This window comes from Callithrix jacchus, chromosome 1 (genome assembly GCF_049354715.1).
Source record: "Callithrix jacchus isolate 240 chromosome 1, calJac240_pri, whole genome shotgun sequence".
Lineage (NCBI taxonomy): Eukaryota > Metazoa > Chordata > Mammalia > Primates > Cebidae > Callithrix > Callithrix jacchus.
In genome coordinates, this window is record NC_133502.1 from 100,740,277 (window position 1) to 100,756,243 (window position 15,967).

At 39.5% G+C, this 15,967-nt stretch overlaps 1 long non-coding RNA gene across 1 annotated transcript in view; it reads right to left on the minus strand.

The window, feature by feature from the left end:
* The window catches only part of LOC128932036 (uncharacterized), a 127,715-nt gene extending 112,309 nt beyond the window's left edge, over window positions 1–15,406 (minus strand). The window contains exons 1-2 of the long non-coding RNA XR_008481277.2: window positions 8,917–15,406; window positions 5,752–5,900 (exon numbers count right to left, since the gene is read on the minus strand). This is a non-coding gene — a long non-coding RNA (uncharacterized LOC128932036). The remainder of the gene's footprint in view (window positions 1–5,751; window positions 5,901–8,916) is intronic.
* Between the last annotated feature and the right edge of the window lie 561 nt (window positions 15,407–15,967).

The window sequence follows — 15,967 nt, forward strand, 5'->3', positions numbered from 1 at the left end:
GTAACCTGAACATTTTTCTTATCGTGTAGGCTCAATTCCTTTAAAGATGTGACTGAATTTTTATTTAAAGGCATAACTTAACAGATATTATAAATAAGGGGATACCAAATCAGTGGACTGACTGGAATCTTGGAAATTTCTGGAACTGTGATTAGGTGATATCCTATAAGCTGCTGAATAATACCTTTTCCTCTTATATATACCAGCCTTATATTTGTCCTTAAGAATTAATCTGATGGGTTCCTTGCTGTTCCAAAGAAAGTGATTTTTGAATGGCATTACCTGTCTGTTTTCTCAGATTCCAGTTCTAAGCTAAAGACAAGGGCCTTCAATGATCAGTGATCTACTGAAACACTTGAAAACTATGCTAACGCTACCAAAACTCACATACCATGAATTTATCCTCATCCCCAATAAAAAAGATGATTAACAAATTGGAATACTACATGAGAGTGTTTTCAGAAAGCTTTGTTAAGATGGCAATATATAATTAAAGTTGTAGGGTTTATTCAAAAAGCAATGACTTAAGAAACTGGGCATGTGACCCAGTTGCCTGGCTTGAGATGTGCTGCTATTCCATTCTTCAAATAATGAAATGACTCTCTGAAACTACCCTTGTAATATATGCCAAGCTGACCTTTTTAACACTTCTAATAAATCCACTAGTTCTGGGGACCTTGTTTCCACTTGATAATGAGAGTGTTCTCTTCCTACTCTCAGAGCAATAATATGTATAGTCCTTCATCTAGCCCAGTGGTTCTCAGACTTCACTGCACATTGGAATTACCTAGGTAGCTTAAAAAATACCGATGCCACTAGAACTACCATTTGATGCAGCAATCAAACTACTGGGTATGTACCCAAAAGGAAATAAATTACCACATCAAAAAGAAAGAAGACTACCGAATCCTAGGTCTCACCCTCAGGTATTCTGATTTAATTGGTCTGGTAAAGAGCCTAGGCACTGGGATTTCTAGAAGTCTCACAGGGAATTCTACCATATGGCCAAAGTTGAAAACTGTTACTACAAGCTGAATGTTTCTTTACAATTAATGTGCATACAGATCACCTGAGGATTTTGTTAAAAATGTAGATTTTAATCCAATGAGTCTAGACTGAGGCCTGAGAGTCTGTATTTCCAACCAAAGTCTAGGTGATGCTGATACTCCTGGTCTATAAAACGCATCTGAGTAGCAAGGATCTGGATGACTCTCACTTCCACAAGTTTACATCTACATTATTGGACATATTGGGGATTAATGGTAATGATTAAGTGGAAAGATCTGTGTTTACAGTCATAGTCCAATATTCTTTTCAAATCATATCCTAATTAATCTGAGTACTATATTTACAGACATGAGTAGGGTAAGAACACTAAGTAGGGAGAAAACACCTTAAAAATGAAGATTCACAGATATCTGCTTACAGTCATTTATATTGCTCTCATCAGAAAAGATTTGCTTTCAAAATGAATTTTTTTTTTTTTTTAGAATTCAGTTGAAAACACAGATTCTTTCCCCACCTATGCAGGACATTTTGACACCTTATTATTTTACTTGATTCCATGCATGTCCATGTTTTCAGTATCACGTGACAGTTGTGTTGAATTAGAGAGCAGAAAATTAACACACTGATGTTTAAATATGGATTCTTGGGACAATTCAGTCAGAGGTGGAAGGGGTGATGGTTCCTTCAAATAAACACAGTACTACTTTAAGACATTATTCCTTTGGTCTTCACATTTCTCTAAACTGGTTAAAGTCTATAGGCCTTAAATATAAAATGGCTGCGCAACTATACTTCCAATAAATGGTAAATTTTGGTGTGGCCATTGTTGAAATTTTAGAATTAAGTAAATTTCAGAGAGATGAGATTGCAAACAACATGTTTCTTTTCTTTCTTTTTCGTTTTTGTGTAAGGGAGATGAAGGGGCACATGGGGAAATGTGCTCATTTAGTTGCTACTTCATATACAAACAAAAAATGAATGCTTTCGTATTTTCACACCACACCATGCTAGCATCATCTTTCCTCTAGAATAGGGTCAGACAAAACCCTGGGACCAATCCAATCCACTGCTTGCTTTTGTACAGCTCACAGCCCAACTGAAATGGCTATTGAATGTCTAAATAGTTGGGAGAAAAAAATCAAAACAAAAATAATATTTCTTGACATTTGAACATTATATAAAATTCAAATGTTGGTGTTCCTAAAATAAGGCTGCTTTTGTGCTACGTCAGAATTATTTGAGACCCACTACATGGCCCACAAAGCCAAAAATATTTATTTTCTGGTGATTTACAGAAAAAGTTTGCTGATCCTTGCTCTAGAGATATCCTCATTTTCCTTTTAATTTTTTCTTTTCCCGAGATGGAGTTTTGCTCAGTTTCCCAGACTGGAGTACAGTGGTTCCATCTTGGCTCACTGCAACTATCACCTCCCAATTCAAGCGATTCTCCTGCCTCAGGCTCCCCAAGTAGCTGAACTACAGGTGCACACCACCACGCCTAACTAATTTTTGTATTGTTTTAAGTAGATACAGGGTTTCACCATATTGGCTGGTCTTGAATTTCTGACCTCAAGTGATCCGCCCTCCTCAGCCTCCCAAAGTGCTTGGGATTATAGGCATAACCCACCATGCCTGGCCCTTAATTTTTAATTAAAGTTGAAAAGGTGCTTTGTGTTGCAGACTGTACTGGTTTCCCAAGTTTCGACCCCTCCCATCCCTGCATGCACATACAAGTGAGCACACACATACACTCTCATTTTGTCTCCTTTGCCTTCTCCTGCTCTGAAAACCAGGAAGTCTGAGCAGCATCTGCTTCAGAACCCATTCTATTTCCTTTTCCTGGCCAGAAGAATGAAATTCTTTAAAAAGGGAGGTGAAGGGGCCGGGCACAGTGGCTCACGCCTGTAATCCCAGCACTTTGGGAGGCTGAGGGTGGATCATGGGGTCAAGAGATCGAGACCATCCTGGTCAACATGGTGAAACCCTGTCTCTACTAAAAATACAAAAAATTAGCTGGGCATGGTGGCGTGTGCCTGTAATCCCAGCTACTCGGGAGGCTGAGGGGAGAATTGCCTCAACCCAGGAGGCGGAGGTTGCGGTGATCCGAGATCGTGACATTGCACTTCAGCCTGGGTAACAAGAGCGAAACTCCGTCTCAAAAGAAAGAAAAAAAAAGCGGGGGAGCTGAAGCTTGAAAGCACAGAGAATCACCTTTCCCTGTTTCCCGCTGTCTCAGCTGGCCCAGCTCCTAGAAGATAGGGTCTGTAACATATGTTGCAACTTTCCTCCCAAGCCTTCTGTGTGGAGAGTATTCCAAAAGTGAACAGACCTTTCTCTTGTTGAAATTTTCTGTCAAGAAGACTTGTGGCCAGAAAATAGAAAACTTTAAAATCTCTGCATAACTTATGGGAGGAATTTGGCATAACCGATCAAGTCTACAGAAAGAATTTTTTTTTAAATTTCAATAAAAAGCTGCCAGATTATCAGCTTTGAGAAAGAGCAAGAATATCTATTTTCCTTTCCCTTAGGAAATGACACTAAAAAGAGTGCCTCTGGACACATATAAGGCAGAAAGGAAGAGGAAAAAAGAATAAAAGGAATGCCTCAAGCTTTCATGTTCTTTGTAAGAGTTTGTAAATTGAGCTGTACGGATGACATAAATATGTGAGTGGCTCTGAGATTCAGAAGGGTCATTCATTTCCCTTGTAAAGATATTCTGGTACTATGAATGACTCTTGAGAAAAAGACATAAAGATTACAAGGCTCTGGCACCTTCAACAGCCGCATGGTGAAGTGGTGGTTGGGGCTGGGGGAGCAGAAAAGGGAGTGAGAAAACTGGAACTCTAATCTGCAGTTACAACTTCCATTGTCATGGACATGACCCCTAACCTTTTTGAGTGTTTCCCTCCACTATGAAAGGAGGAGGAAAATGCTCTCCCACCTGGCTTGGTGGGACTGTTCTAAGATTCAAATGTGATAATATATGTTAAATGCACTCTGTTGACTGCAGATAACTAATCTACTTTAAGATACTGTTTTATCACCATTTGTCTTATGTCCAGAGCTTTACCTTATTGCTTAATCAGTTTCGTTTAAACACCTACAAAATAAAAGAACTTTTATATCTAAGCTCTATGTTGTAGAATAACATTTATTTTCTGACGTCTACAAAAAATATATAAATCAATAAAAAATACAGTTGGGTATGGTGGCATGTACCTGTAATCCCAGCTACTTGGGAAGCTGAGGTGAAAGGACTGCTTGAGCCCAGGAGTTTGGGACCAGCCTGGGCAACACAGTGAGGCCCCATCTCTACAAAAAAAAAAAAATTAAAAATTAGCCAGACATGGTGGCACACACCTGTAGATCAGCTACTCAGGGGCTGAGTTGAAAGGATAGCTTGAGCCTGGGAAGTTGAGGCTACAGTGAGCTGTGATCACACCACTGCACTCTGACCTGGGCCACAGAGTGAGACCCTCTCTCAAAAGTGAACAAATAAATAGAAAAAATAAAATAAAATGAATAAATAAAATAAAATTTTAAAAGATAGACTCAGAGTCCAGATTCCTAAGGCAACTACTTCTAATGGGCTCCCCTTTTGAGGCAAGGTAGCTGGGGCCTGACCAGACATATTATTCCACAGGCCACCATTTTCTCAGAACATAGTGCAAATGTCCACTTAAAAACCAAACAAAACAAAACTCATTCTATATTTCCTTAATCTCTGTAATTGAAAGTGGTGCCTGTGTTCTCATATGATCATGGTTCTCAAATAAATAAGTTAGAGGGAAATCGAGCAAAAGTAATAATGTGCACTCAGAAGTACAGGCCTAAGTAGTTTCTTATCACCACCATGAGCAATAGTCATTATTTCCTTTGACATTAGTGTTTTTTTTTTTGTTGTTATTATTGTTGTTTACATCCAGATACAGAGATCACATAACCACTGTTGGGAAAAATATTACCTTGAAACAACATCACATGGGAAGGAATCGCATGGGTTGATTTGTATTATCATCTTATGCTCCTTATATAGATTAGTGTAGATATCTTTACCAATTTTTTCATGCAAAAAAAAAAAAACCTTTCCAGAGGTTAAAAAGTATTTTTAAAAGTACATGGCAACTTTGTATAAGTCTGATCTTATAACTCTGGAATGCTTACATGGGTTTATAATCTGTTCTCTGAATGCTTAGAGAAAATATTCAAGCATCCAAAGATTAAAAACGAATATGTACCAAGCACCTACCATGTGCCATGCCCTGCTTATTGCTAGTGCCTCACTGGGGACAATCATGGTCTTTTATATCCACTGGTTGTGTGCCTTCCTCCTAGCAGACAGTACTATCCTTGACCCTCCTTCTGGTCAAAGATGCCCTTGAAACTCCTGGTTTACACTGGTATATATTCTTGGTTCTGTGAGCCTCCTCTCCCTCATGCCCTACTCTTGGCAAAGCACTCTAATGCCCCTCAAATACAAGTGAAGGAAGTTAATTTCATGCTCCAAAAAATAATGTTTGGAGCTGCATATTTTTAGCATCTAGAAAACATATGCCTACTAGTATTACACTAATAGTGCTAAAACAAATACTAGGTTCTGCCAGAAACATCTCATGCAAAAGACTTAAATGTCCAATAATGGAGAAATGAGAAAATAAAATATGATATATTCTCTCAGTACACGGCTAGGCATGCATTAAACTTTGTAATAACATGAAGAATGCTTGAGTAACAGTGACTTACGTCATCAACCTGGAGGTATAAACATAGCCGCATCCTCTTTATTATTCCAATGAATCATGTAAAACCCCACAAGCCTATGTGGGCGGGCAGTTTGGTATCCCATATCTTCTCAGTCACAATGATGTAGCCCAAAGGACTTCCAGGCTCTTCTAAAGGAGAGAGAACCATGAGTCAGAGGCAGCACTGCTGGCATTGCCACTTCAGGGTCTGCGGACACTGGACAAGTGTCCACAGCTACACTGAAGCCCTTGTACGTTTAGATATTGAGGCTACCATGGAGGTCACCACTCATTTCAAATGCTGAGCCATCCCACTGTTTCCCAGTCATGATGTCAGAACCAGGCTGGTCAGGCCTGGGACAAATGAAGGCTCAGTACAGGATCAGGCCAAAGCCAGACCTGTTTTAGATCCTTTTGGAAACTTTGGGAAGCCCCAACTTACTACCTCTCACTGTATGTTCTTATCTATCACTTTCATGCTCCTTCCCACCAAGAGGCCTCAGCCAGGAACACTGTGGTTCCTTTCAAATTTCTCTAATGTTGAATCTTAAGGAGAAATAGCTGGAGTTGGAGTCTCTTTACACTGACAAGCCTTCTAGACTTCTTATGAAAAACTGATTCACAACCTTCACAAATGGTAGGGCCGGGAGGGGAGGGAGGAAAGGAAGAAAGACATTGTTCAAACCAGAATCCTCTGCTTTGCTTCAGGGAGGGGCATGTAAACCAGAACAGGCTTCACACATGATTATGTAACTAAGGCCATTTTCCCCCACAATAAGAAAAATGTGTCCTAAGATGACTTGCTGATTTAACCTCTAAAACAAGAGGTTACATCATATTTTAAAATTCTACCCCACTGGTCACCTTGTTGTATTGATGCTTGTAACAATTTTTTAATATAATAAGTTTTTTTAAAATGGATATCTAATTATAAAGAGAAGAGTGGAACTGGCAGAGGCCTACAAGGACTTTGTCTTTTCCTAATAACCTCACTTCATAAATACCTGTCTAAGGAAAAGGGAAGGGAAGGAGAGAGAACTACATCCCAAAGATGCCATCCCAGTACCAGGGATGGAAAGCAGTCAGCCTCCCTAAAGAAGCAGAGTCTCCAGACTGTAGCTCTGGTATGAGAGTGACAAAACTCAGGCACGTGGTTGCTGTGTGAATGACATCCTGAGAAGTTAGGAGGTAGGAGTGTGGCTGGGACAGGAAACCAGACTGGAAAAAGAGAAGCTAAAAAGGAAGGAGAACGTGGAAGAAAGTGCTTTGCACTGAGACATACGTGCTGACTAACCCCCAGCCATACACCTAAATACGTGCATGATGGTCAAATACACATTACACGATACAGTTAACCCAGTAAAAAACAACAAAATCTATACATAAAATAGAAAGAAGATCAAAATATTAATTGCCATTCTCTTTCAATGGTAGCAATTAAGCTGTTCCCCCTATTATTTTTATTGCCATTTTGAAAAATTTTCAAAAGAATTATGCATCATTTTTTAACTTTTAAAATTAAATTTTTTTTCTTTAGAGGCAGGATCTTGCTATGTTTTGCCAGACTGGTCTCAAAGTCCCAGCCTCAAGTGCTGTTCTTGCCTCAGCCTCCCAAGTAGCGGAAACTACAGAGGCATGCCACTATTCCCAGCTAAATTTAATTTTTTAAAAGTTAGTAGTTAAACTTTTTAATGAAAAGTGCTTTCTGAACTAGCTAATATAACAAGCAATGTAATGTTCCTTTATTTTTATGAATATACATTTCTTTTCATTATTTTTTAATCACACAGGAAAAGGCTGTAAGGTTTGAATTTGCCTGTAGCTTAGTAGTTTGGTAAACTCATACTTGGCATAAGTATTAGTCAAACAGTACATGAATTGCTTATATAATGGAAAAAGAAATATTCTTAACATTATTAATTGAAATGTCTTATGCAATTTGCAACTTAGAGCTTAAATACTAGGATCTGAAATACACAGCTTCAAAATTCATTGTCCTGCTTCTACAAGACATCCAAACCTTGGCTAGGTTATCAGATGGCTGCCAAAATGGCAAGGAAGATAATAAGTTTGTTGAAAAGTTGAAATTGGAATGATGACCAAAACTGAATAACAGAAGATAAGTCACAATAATATGGATGAATTAGTTCTCGTTTTAATATTAATGAATACTCTACATTGTGGAATGAGAAATGAAGAAACCATGTCAACTTGTAAAAATTCCAAAACCAAAACAAAACCCCAGTGAAATATAGCCTTTTGGAATCATTTTACATATATTATTTTAAGTAATTATTACAATAATGTGTACATAGTATCATATGTTAAAACAGAGATTTAAAAAAATACAGCTGGTTAGCAGCAGCTCGAGTCCTCTAAATCCAGATCTTTTCTCACTGAAAAAAAAAAAAATCAGTACATAAGAAACACAGAAGCATAAAAACTTGCACTAGACTTTTAAAGTTTCCAAACTGTGTATACTATCTCAATGAAATTTAAAAAAATAATCCACGCAATTCAATAGTTATTTATGACACTCCAAAAAAGCCACGAAACCTGCCTTGATTTGGGTCTCCCATAACCAGAAAAGGATTCAAGTGCAAGTAGTTTATTTGCAAGGTGATCCCAGAAAACAATAATAAAGAATGTAGTATGAGGAAAGGAAGAAAGAAAAGAATGCCAGTAACATGTATTATCCACCCAGCTTACCATTGTGGGTAACTGGAGCTTAAAACCACTGGGGCGCCTCAGGAGACAGTGTAGAACACACCCCAGATTCACCTCAACTGAAGGATAAGGGAGCTGAGTATCCACCACCATTCTTTCTGTCTTTGGATTAATGCTTATTTCAGAAACATCACCTCTTCAGAACTGACCTGCCCTTCACGCAGGCCAACCTGTGATCTGAAAATGTCTTCAGGCTGGTGGTTGTCGTAGCAGTCTTCAACATATAGAGTGAAACAATCAAGGAGCTACAGCCAGAACCTTGACATCTCCTACGGCTCTCAGCTTGGTGAGCTTTAGCTGGGTGAGGTACTGAAAATATTAAGCACCTATATAGCATTTACCTCTCAGCATATTACATACAGGTCTATGGCTGGCATACTATTACTATCCCTATTTTACAGATGATAAAACTTAGTCACAAAGTGGTTAAGTGACTTACCCAAGGACACACAGCTGGAATTTGAACCCAAGCTCTCTGATTCCAGAATCCACAAGCTTTGCTACCTTGATACATCTCCTCTACTGTGGCCATGGCTGATCTGCCCACGTGAAAAGTCAAGGAGTCTGGGGAAAGCTTCTCACATAGCTCTGAAAGGAAAGATATTGGCTTTTTCCTCATCAATTCTCAATGGCTCCATAGACAGTAGCCCCTGGGTTCTATTGACCTTGTTGCCCAGTCAGCCAAGGTACACATTCGACATCAGAAAATGAAGACCTACAGGACAAACTTTTTCCCATCACATGCCTTCTACTCATTATTCCTAGCCTCTAAATTTGCTAGAATCTTTATTCAGAATCCACACAGTCCAGCAGTCATTTTGAGATACGCTGACTTTCACTAACAGTTTCAATTCTATGAACCTCTAAGCCTCTCTTTTTATAATGCTGTTGCAACCTGGGATGCAATCAGTTTGACCAGAGATTGTGAGCAAAGAGGTAATTTAGCTCTCTTTCAACTGACTGTGTAACTGTCATGGACATGGTGTTAGGCAGGTGGTAAATTAGCTACTTGGAGAGGTCTTCTCATTCTTTCAGGCCACTGAGGCATTAAAACCTCTATAAGCATCTACTAGGCCATGTCATAAATGTCTGTGAGACTCTACTTTGGCACAATTTTAGGAAAACTACTTAATCCAGGAAACATCGTTAGAATTATGGCTTACTAGGCTTTTTTGTTTTTTAAGACTATGAGCCTGAGTACCCATTTGAGTTTGGTAAACAGAATTTGGAATTGATTCTAATAGGTTTAGACACTAAGTACTCTCAGCCAATTCCTCCAATTAAACAGAGAATAGAAACAGATGAGAAATCAATCAACAGAAAATGAAACACCTTTGATCACCTTGGGTGGGATTTGCAAATGGGCCCATTTCTTTGTTGTCTTATATTATCTTGTGGCATTATCAAACTCTCTCTAAGACAAACTAGAAAAGCAGAATGGGCTCAGATTTCTTTAGTGGAATGACAGGAAAGGGGGCATTGCATTTAAGTCTTTCCTATTTCAAAAAAAATTATGGACATGATTCAGTTCCCAACTCTTTTAAACAGTAACACAATGAGTATGTGCATACAAAAACAAAACAAAAGAAAACCTGGAGGATACATCAAATGTTTCCCTTCCACTGCACTGCGTTTTTAGTAAATTTATTCCTATTTTACATTTCTTAGAAATCCTGAAAACTTTTGTCACACTTCCCGTGTGGGTGAGTAGAAAATCAACATAATATCAAGTGTTAAGTTTTCATGTATGTCTTCTTCATTATTTGCAGGTATCACCAGTGTGTCTTCAATGCTGGATCACCTCAGCCTGTACCTTATTGTCCATACTGCTATCAGTGTTTTGGGCAAAGCCATTCAACAAGTCTGTATGAAGTTCCAAACTTTCCCACATTTTCATATCATCTTCTGAGCCCTTTTAACTGTTCCAACCTCTGCCTGTTACCGAGTTCCAAAGTCATTTCCACATTTTCAGGTATCTTTTCAGCAGCACCCCACTCTACTGGTACCTATTTACTGTATTAGTCTGTCTTCACTCTGCTGACAAAGACATACCCAAGACTGAAAAGAAAAAGAGGTTTAATGGACTTACAGTTCCACATGTATGGGGAGGCATCATAAACATGGTAGAAGGCAAGGAGGAGCAAGTCACATCTTACATGGATGGTGGCAAGCAGAAAGAGAGTTTGTGCAGGGAAACTCCTGTTTTTAAAACCATCATATCTCATGAGACTTATTCACTGTCATGAGAAGAACATGAAAGAAACCTGCCTCCATGATTCAATCACCTCCCACTGGGTTTCTCCTATGACACACGAGAATTGTGGGAGTTACAATTCAAGATGAGATTTGGGTGGGGACACAACCAAAGGATATCAAGAGCTATTAATAAGTACAGCCTGTGATATTTGTTATTGAATGGATTTTACTGAGGAGCTGACACTTTCTGTTCACCCTGAAGTGATATCACCAAAAAGCCCTCTTTAATCAAGGGGCTTACTCAGAAAATTATATTGCCATGCTATAGCAGTTGTGAAAACTGATGTATCCCTAATAAAGATGCCACTAAAATTATTTGACAGTGCAGTTCAACATTAAACAAAAATAAAATTTATGACATGAAATTTACCATAGATCTGGTGGGATGGAAACAAATACTCCATCAGAATATACTGCACTAGGAAGCCTACAGAAAACTGGCTTTCTGATATACAGAGGATATGGCAGGTAGAGTGGTCATAAGGCATCAGCATCAGAGGTTCACTTTGTCTTGGCTACTGAGGGAAGAATTCTTCAGAATGTCCTACAGGACACCAGTCTTTTTCTTGGCATATAAAACCTCAAATCATTATTAGAATTCTGGTGTACATAAAACTGTGCACATATTCTTATGCTTTATTCTTTTATCAATTCCAGAACATAGCAGGGCTAGCACACAGCTGAAATTTCATATCAGAGATGCTTTGGATCATTTAGTCCTGGTAAGCAGTAACATACCATGCTACATTAGGAAGAATGGCATGGTTGTCAAAAGACAACCATGTTTCAATTTTGCCATTCACACATGACCTTAGGCATGTTCCTCGATTTCACAAAAATCAAACTTTTCGTCTTTAGAATAGGTATCCTTAAAGAATTCATGTGAGGGCCAAATACTGAAAATATGTCCTATATAGTAAAACACTGCACAAAATAGAAAATATTATTACTGCATGGCCCTTCATTCTTGGTGACATTCTACCAAAAATAAAAGTTTTTAAATGTAAAAACCTCTAATTTGGCATTAATAGGAAGTCAAACAGTACATCTCAGAAATCACTTTGAAATGTTAAATCATGGAGCAAAGAAGGAGGCAACATTTCTAGTAATTAAGAGCTGGGCTTTGTAATCAAGCAGAATTAGATGCAATTCCAAGGTTCAACACATGCTTGTTGTGGATCTTAGGCAATTAATTTACAACTGTAATCCTCAGTTTCCTCTTCTTTCAAATGAAGAGTCTGATACGATCTCACTCATTAAGTTGTTGTGTTAAATTGGAAAATGCACATAAAAGTGATTAGACCATCATTTTCAATAGATGTTATATGATTTTACTGTTGTTGTTTCTATTGTAATTTGCATTTTGAAATTTCCTAGGGAGAAAAAATTGTCTCTAATGCCAAAGACAAGAATCCCAAGCAGAAGCTGAGAGAATGTGATGGGGAGTCTCGCAGATCCCTGAGATCCAGAATTTAAATTAAAGGCCTTGGGGACTTTTGCCAAAATGGCCAAATAGGAACAGCTCCAGAGGGCAGTTCCAAGTGAGAGTGATGCAGAAGGTGAGTGATCTCCTCCACATTTCCAACTGAGGTACCAGGTTCATCTCAATAGGGCTGGCTGGACAATGGGTATAGCCCTAGGAGGGCAAACCAAGGTAGGGTGGGGTGCTGCCTCACCCAGGAAGTGCAAAGGGCCAGAGAACTCCCACTCCTCTCTAAGGGAGGCCACTGGGGACTTTTCTGGATGCTCAGGCTCCTTGGCTCAGATATTGTTCTTTTCCCAGTCTTTAGAGCCCGCAGACCAGGAGATTCTCACCAGTGCCAAAAACACCAGCACCATGGGTTTCCAGCACAGAACTGGGTAGCTGTTTTAGCCAATGCCTGGAACACCAGCAAGACAGAACCATTCATTCCCCCGAAAAAAAGGGGGCTGAAGGGAGGGATCCAAGTGATGTGACTCGACGGGTCCCATCCCCACAAAGACCAGCAAGCTGAGACCCACTGGCATGTGATTTTTTCAGCCTGCACAGCAGTTTGAGCTCCATCTGGGATGGTCAAGCTTGGAGGGGGGAGAGGCATCCACCATTACTGAGGCAGTTCTAACCTTACCTGTGTAAAAAAAATCACAAGGAAGTTTACACAGCAGCTGGGCAGAGCTCATGGCAGCTCAGCAAGCCCTGTGCAGGCAGATTGTGACTAGATTCCCTTCTTGCTGAGCAGGTCATCTCTGAAAAAAGGCCGCAGCCCATCAGGGACTTAGAAATAAAGCCCCACCTTCCCAAATCAGAGCACCCAGGAAAAGGGGCAGTTTTGAGTCCCACTTCAACAGACTTAAACATCTCTGCCCAGCAGCTCTGAAGGAAGCAACAGAGCTCCCAGCACAGCACTTGACCTTTGAGAAGGGACAGACTGCCTCTTCAAATGGCTCCCTGACCCCCATATATCCTAAGAGACACCTTTTACAGGAGAACTCTGGCTGACATCTGGCGGGTACCCTTCTGAGATGAAGCTACCAGAGGAAGGAACAGGTAGCAATCCTTGCCGTTCTACAGCCCCCACAGGTGATTCCCAGGCAAGTAGGGTCTGGAGTGGATCTCCAGCAGTCCTGCAACAGAGGAGCCTGACTGTTAGAAGGAAAATGAAAAAGCAAAAAGAAATAGCTTCAACATCAACAGAAAGGACATCCACTCAGAGACCCTATCTGAAAGTCACCAATGTTAAAGATCAAAGGTAGATAAACCCACAAACATGGGAAGAAACCAGCACAAAAAGGATGAAATCATCAAAGACCAGAATGCCTCTCCTCCTCCAAGGGATCACAACTCTTCACCAGCAAGGGAACAAAACAGGATGGACAATGAGTTTGAGGAATTGACAGAAGCAGGCTTCAGAAGGTAGGTAATAACAAACTTCTCTGAGCTAAAGGAACATGTTCTAACCCAATGCAAAGACACTAAAAGCCTTGAAAAATGGTTAGATGAAATGCTAACTAGAATAACCAGCTTAGAGAAAAACAAAACAACTTAATGAAGCTGAAAAATACAGCACCAGAACTTTGGGAAGCATACACAAGTTTCAATAGTTGAATCCATCAAGCCGAAGGAAGGATATCAGAGATTGAAGATCAACCCAATGAAATAAAATGAGAAGGCTAGACTAGAGAAAAAAGAGTGAAAAGAAATGAACAAAGCCTCCAAGAAGTATGGGATTATGTGAAAAGACCTAATCTACATTTGATCAGAGTACATGAATGTGATGGGGAGAATGAAAACAAGTTGTAAAACACTCTTGAGGATATTATCTAGGAGAACTTTCCCAACCTAGCAAGGCAGGCTAACATTCAAATTCAGAAAACACAGAGAACACCACAAAGATATTCCTCAGGAACAGCAACCCCAAGGCAACTGTATTTGTGACCCAGTTCTTTTCCTGGTATGGAGGAGGGCCTAAGTGATAAGATTCTGCCCAAAATGGAGCCAACAGTCAAGGCTAAGTATGGGGATAGTTTTGCTGACCATGAGCACAGGGCATGGAAAAGGAAGAAAGGAAATTTTACATGCCTGGCAAAGGTAGCTAGGGAAGAAAGGGATAGTATATAGTGTCTTAAAAGAAGACAAGAGAATAGAATCAAAAGAGATATCAAGGTAAAGAAAACGCACATGCCACTGTGGATTGGCAGGATAAAGGAAAGGGGTTCAGGTCAAGCCTGAAGCCATAATAATAGAAGTGTGGTGTATTAGTCCATTCTTACACTGCTATAAAGAAATACCTAAGACTGGGTAATTTATAAAGGAAAGAGGTATAATGACTCACAGTTCTGAATTGCCGGGAAGGCCTCAGGAAACTTACAATCATGGTGGAAGGCAAAGGAGAAGCAGGCACCTTCTTCACAGGGCAGCAAAACAGAATGAATGCAAGCAGGGGAAATGTCAGACACTTATAAAACCATCAGATCTTGTGAGACTCATTATCACAAGAACAGCGTGGGGGAAAGTGCCCACATGATCCCATTACTTCCACTTGGTCCCACCCTTGACCATGGGGATTATGGGAATTACAATTATAGATAAGATTTGGGTGGGACATGAAGCCAAACCATATCAGGTAGTTTTTAAGAATAACTATGGAGCTTGGTGAGGAAACTGCTAGAAATAATTCATTACCTTCATTTGATATTTGGGGTAAAGAATATTAGATAATTGTGAAATTAAAACTTTAATTTTTTATCCTAAGTGAAGAAATAGGCTATCTCTTAAGAAAATAAAATATGCTTTTGGAGGTACGAATATGCAGTTGAGAGAGGAGGTAGAAAGAAACTAGCTAGGCAAAGAGTTAGGACTAAAACTCCTCTGCAGAACTTCCCTTCTAGCAAAAAGCAGCCCAAGAAATCATTTCTTTTCTAATAAAGATGGAAGATCAGGGTGCAAACACAGATAAGGAAGCTGAAAGCTTGCATGGGGGGAATGCCTGCAGCTGCATCTATTAAAAAAAAGGGGGTACCTGGGGGCCAGGCACATCACTATGATGGTTCCACCTCCCCATTTTTAACACATACACAGTAGGAAAGCAAGGTGGAATAGCTCAGGCAAAGGACCTGCCTGTGTAATAAAAGATTGGTGTGGGGATGCCAGAGATTCGCTCTCTATACAGATGGCACACCTGGTCCTATCCAGCTTTTCACACCGTATGTAGATAAGATGCTGCTTCCCCACTAGCTTATAAAACACTTGCATTTCACTGCTGAATGGCAATCGTTTTTGGGACCCTTCTCTGCTGCAAAGAGCTGTTCTCTTTCTTCTGCCTATTAAATTTCTGCTTCTGCTCTGACCTCACACTTGGTGTGTCTTCATTCTTGATTTCCTCAGCCATGAGATCAAGAATTTCAAGTACCACAAGGCTGCTTCATGTTGAGCCGATCTCAGAAAGTTGTGCTATTTTATTTAACTGACACAGAAACCACGACTTTTTGTGTTCATGATTCTTTCTGGTTAAACCACTTTACAAGGTACATAAATTGACTAGGACTCTAGAATAATAATTAAAAGGAGTTGCAAAATTCAACGCATCAAAAAGCATCCCAAGGCCTGAAAGAATTAGCACACTTTACCACAAAACCCAACAAACTAGAAGGGCCAGATATACATATTTTTAAAAATCTAAAACAAAACAAAAAAGCTTAAAAACTCAAAACGATAAAATAAAATACAATTTCAATATACTTCCTAATGTTAATCT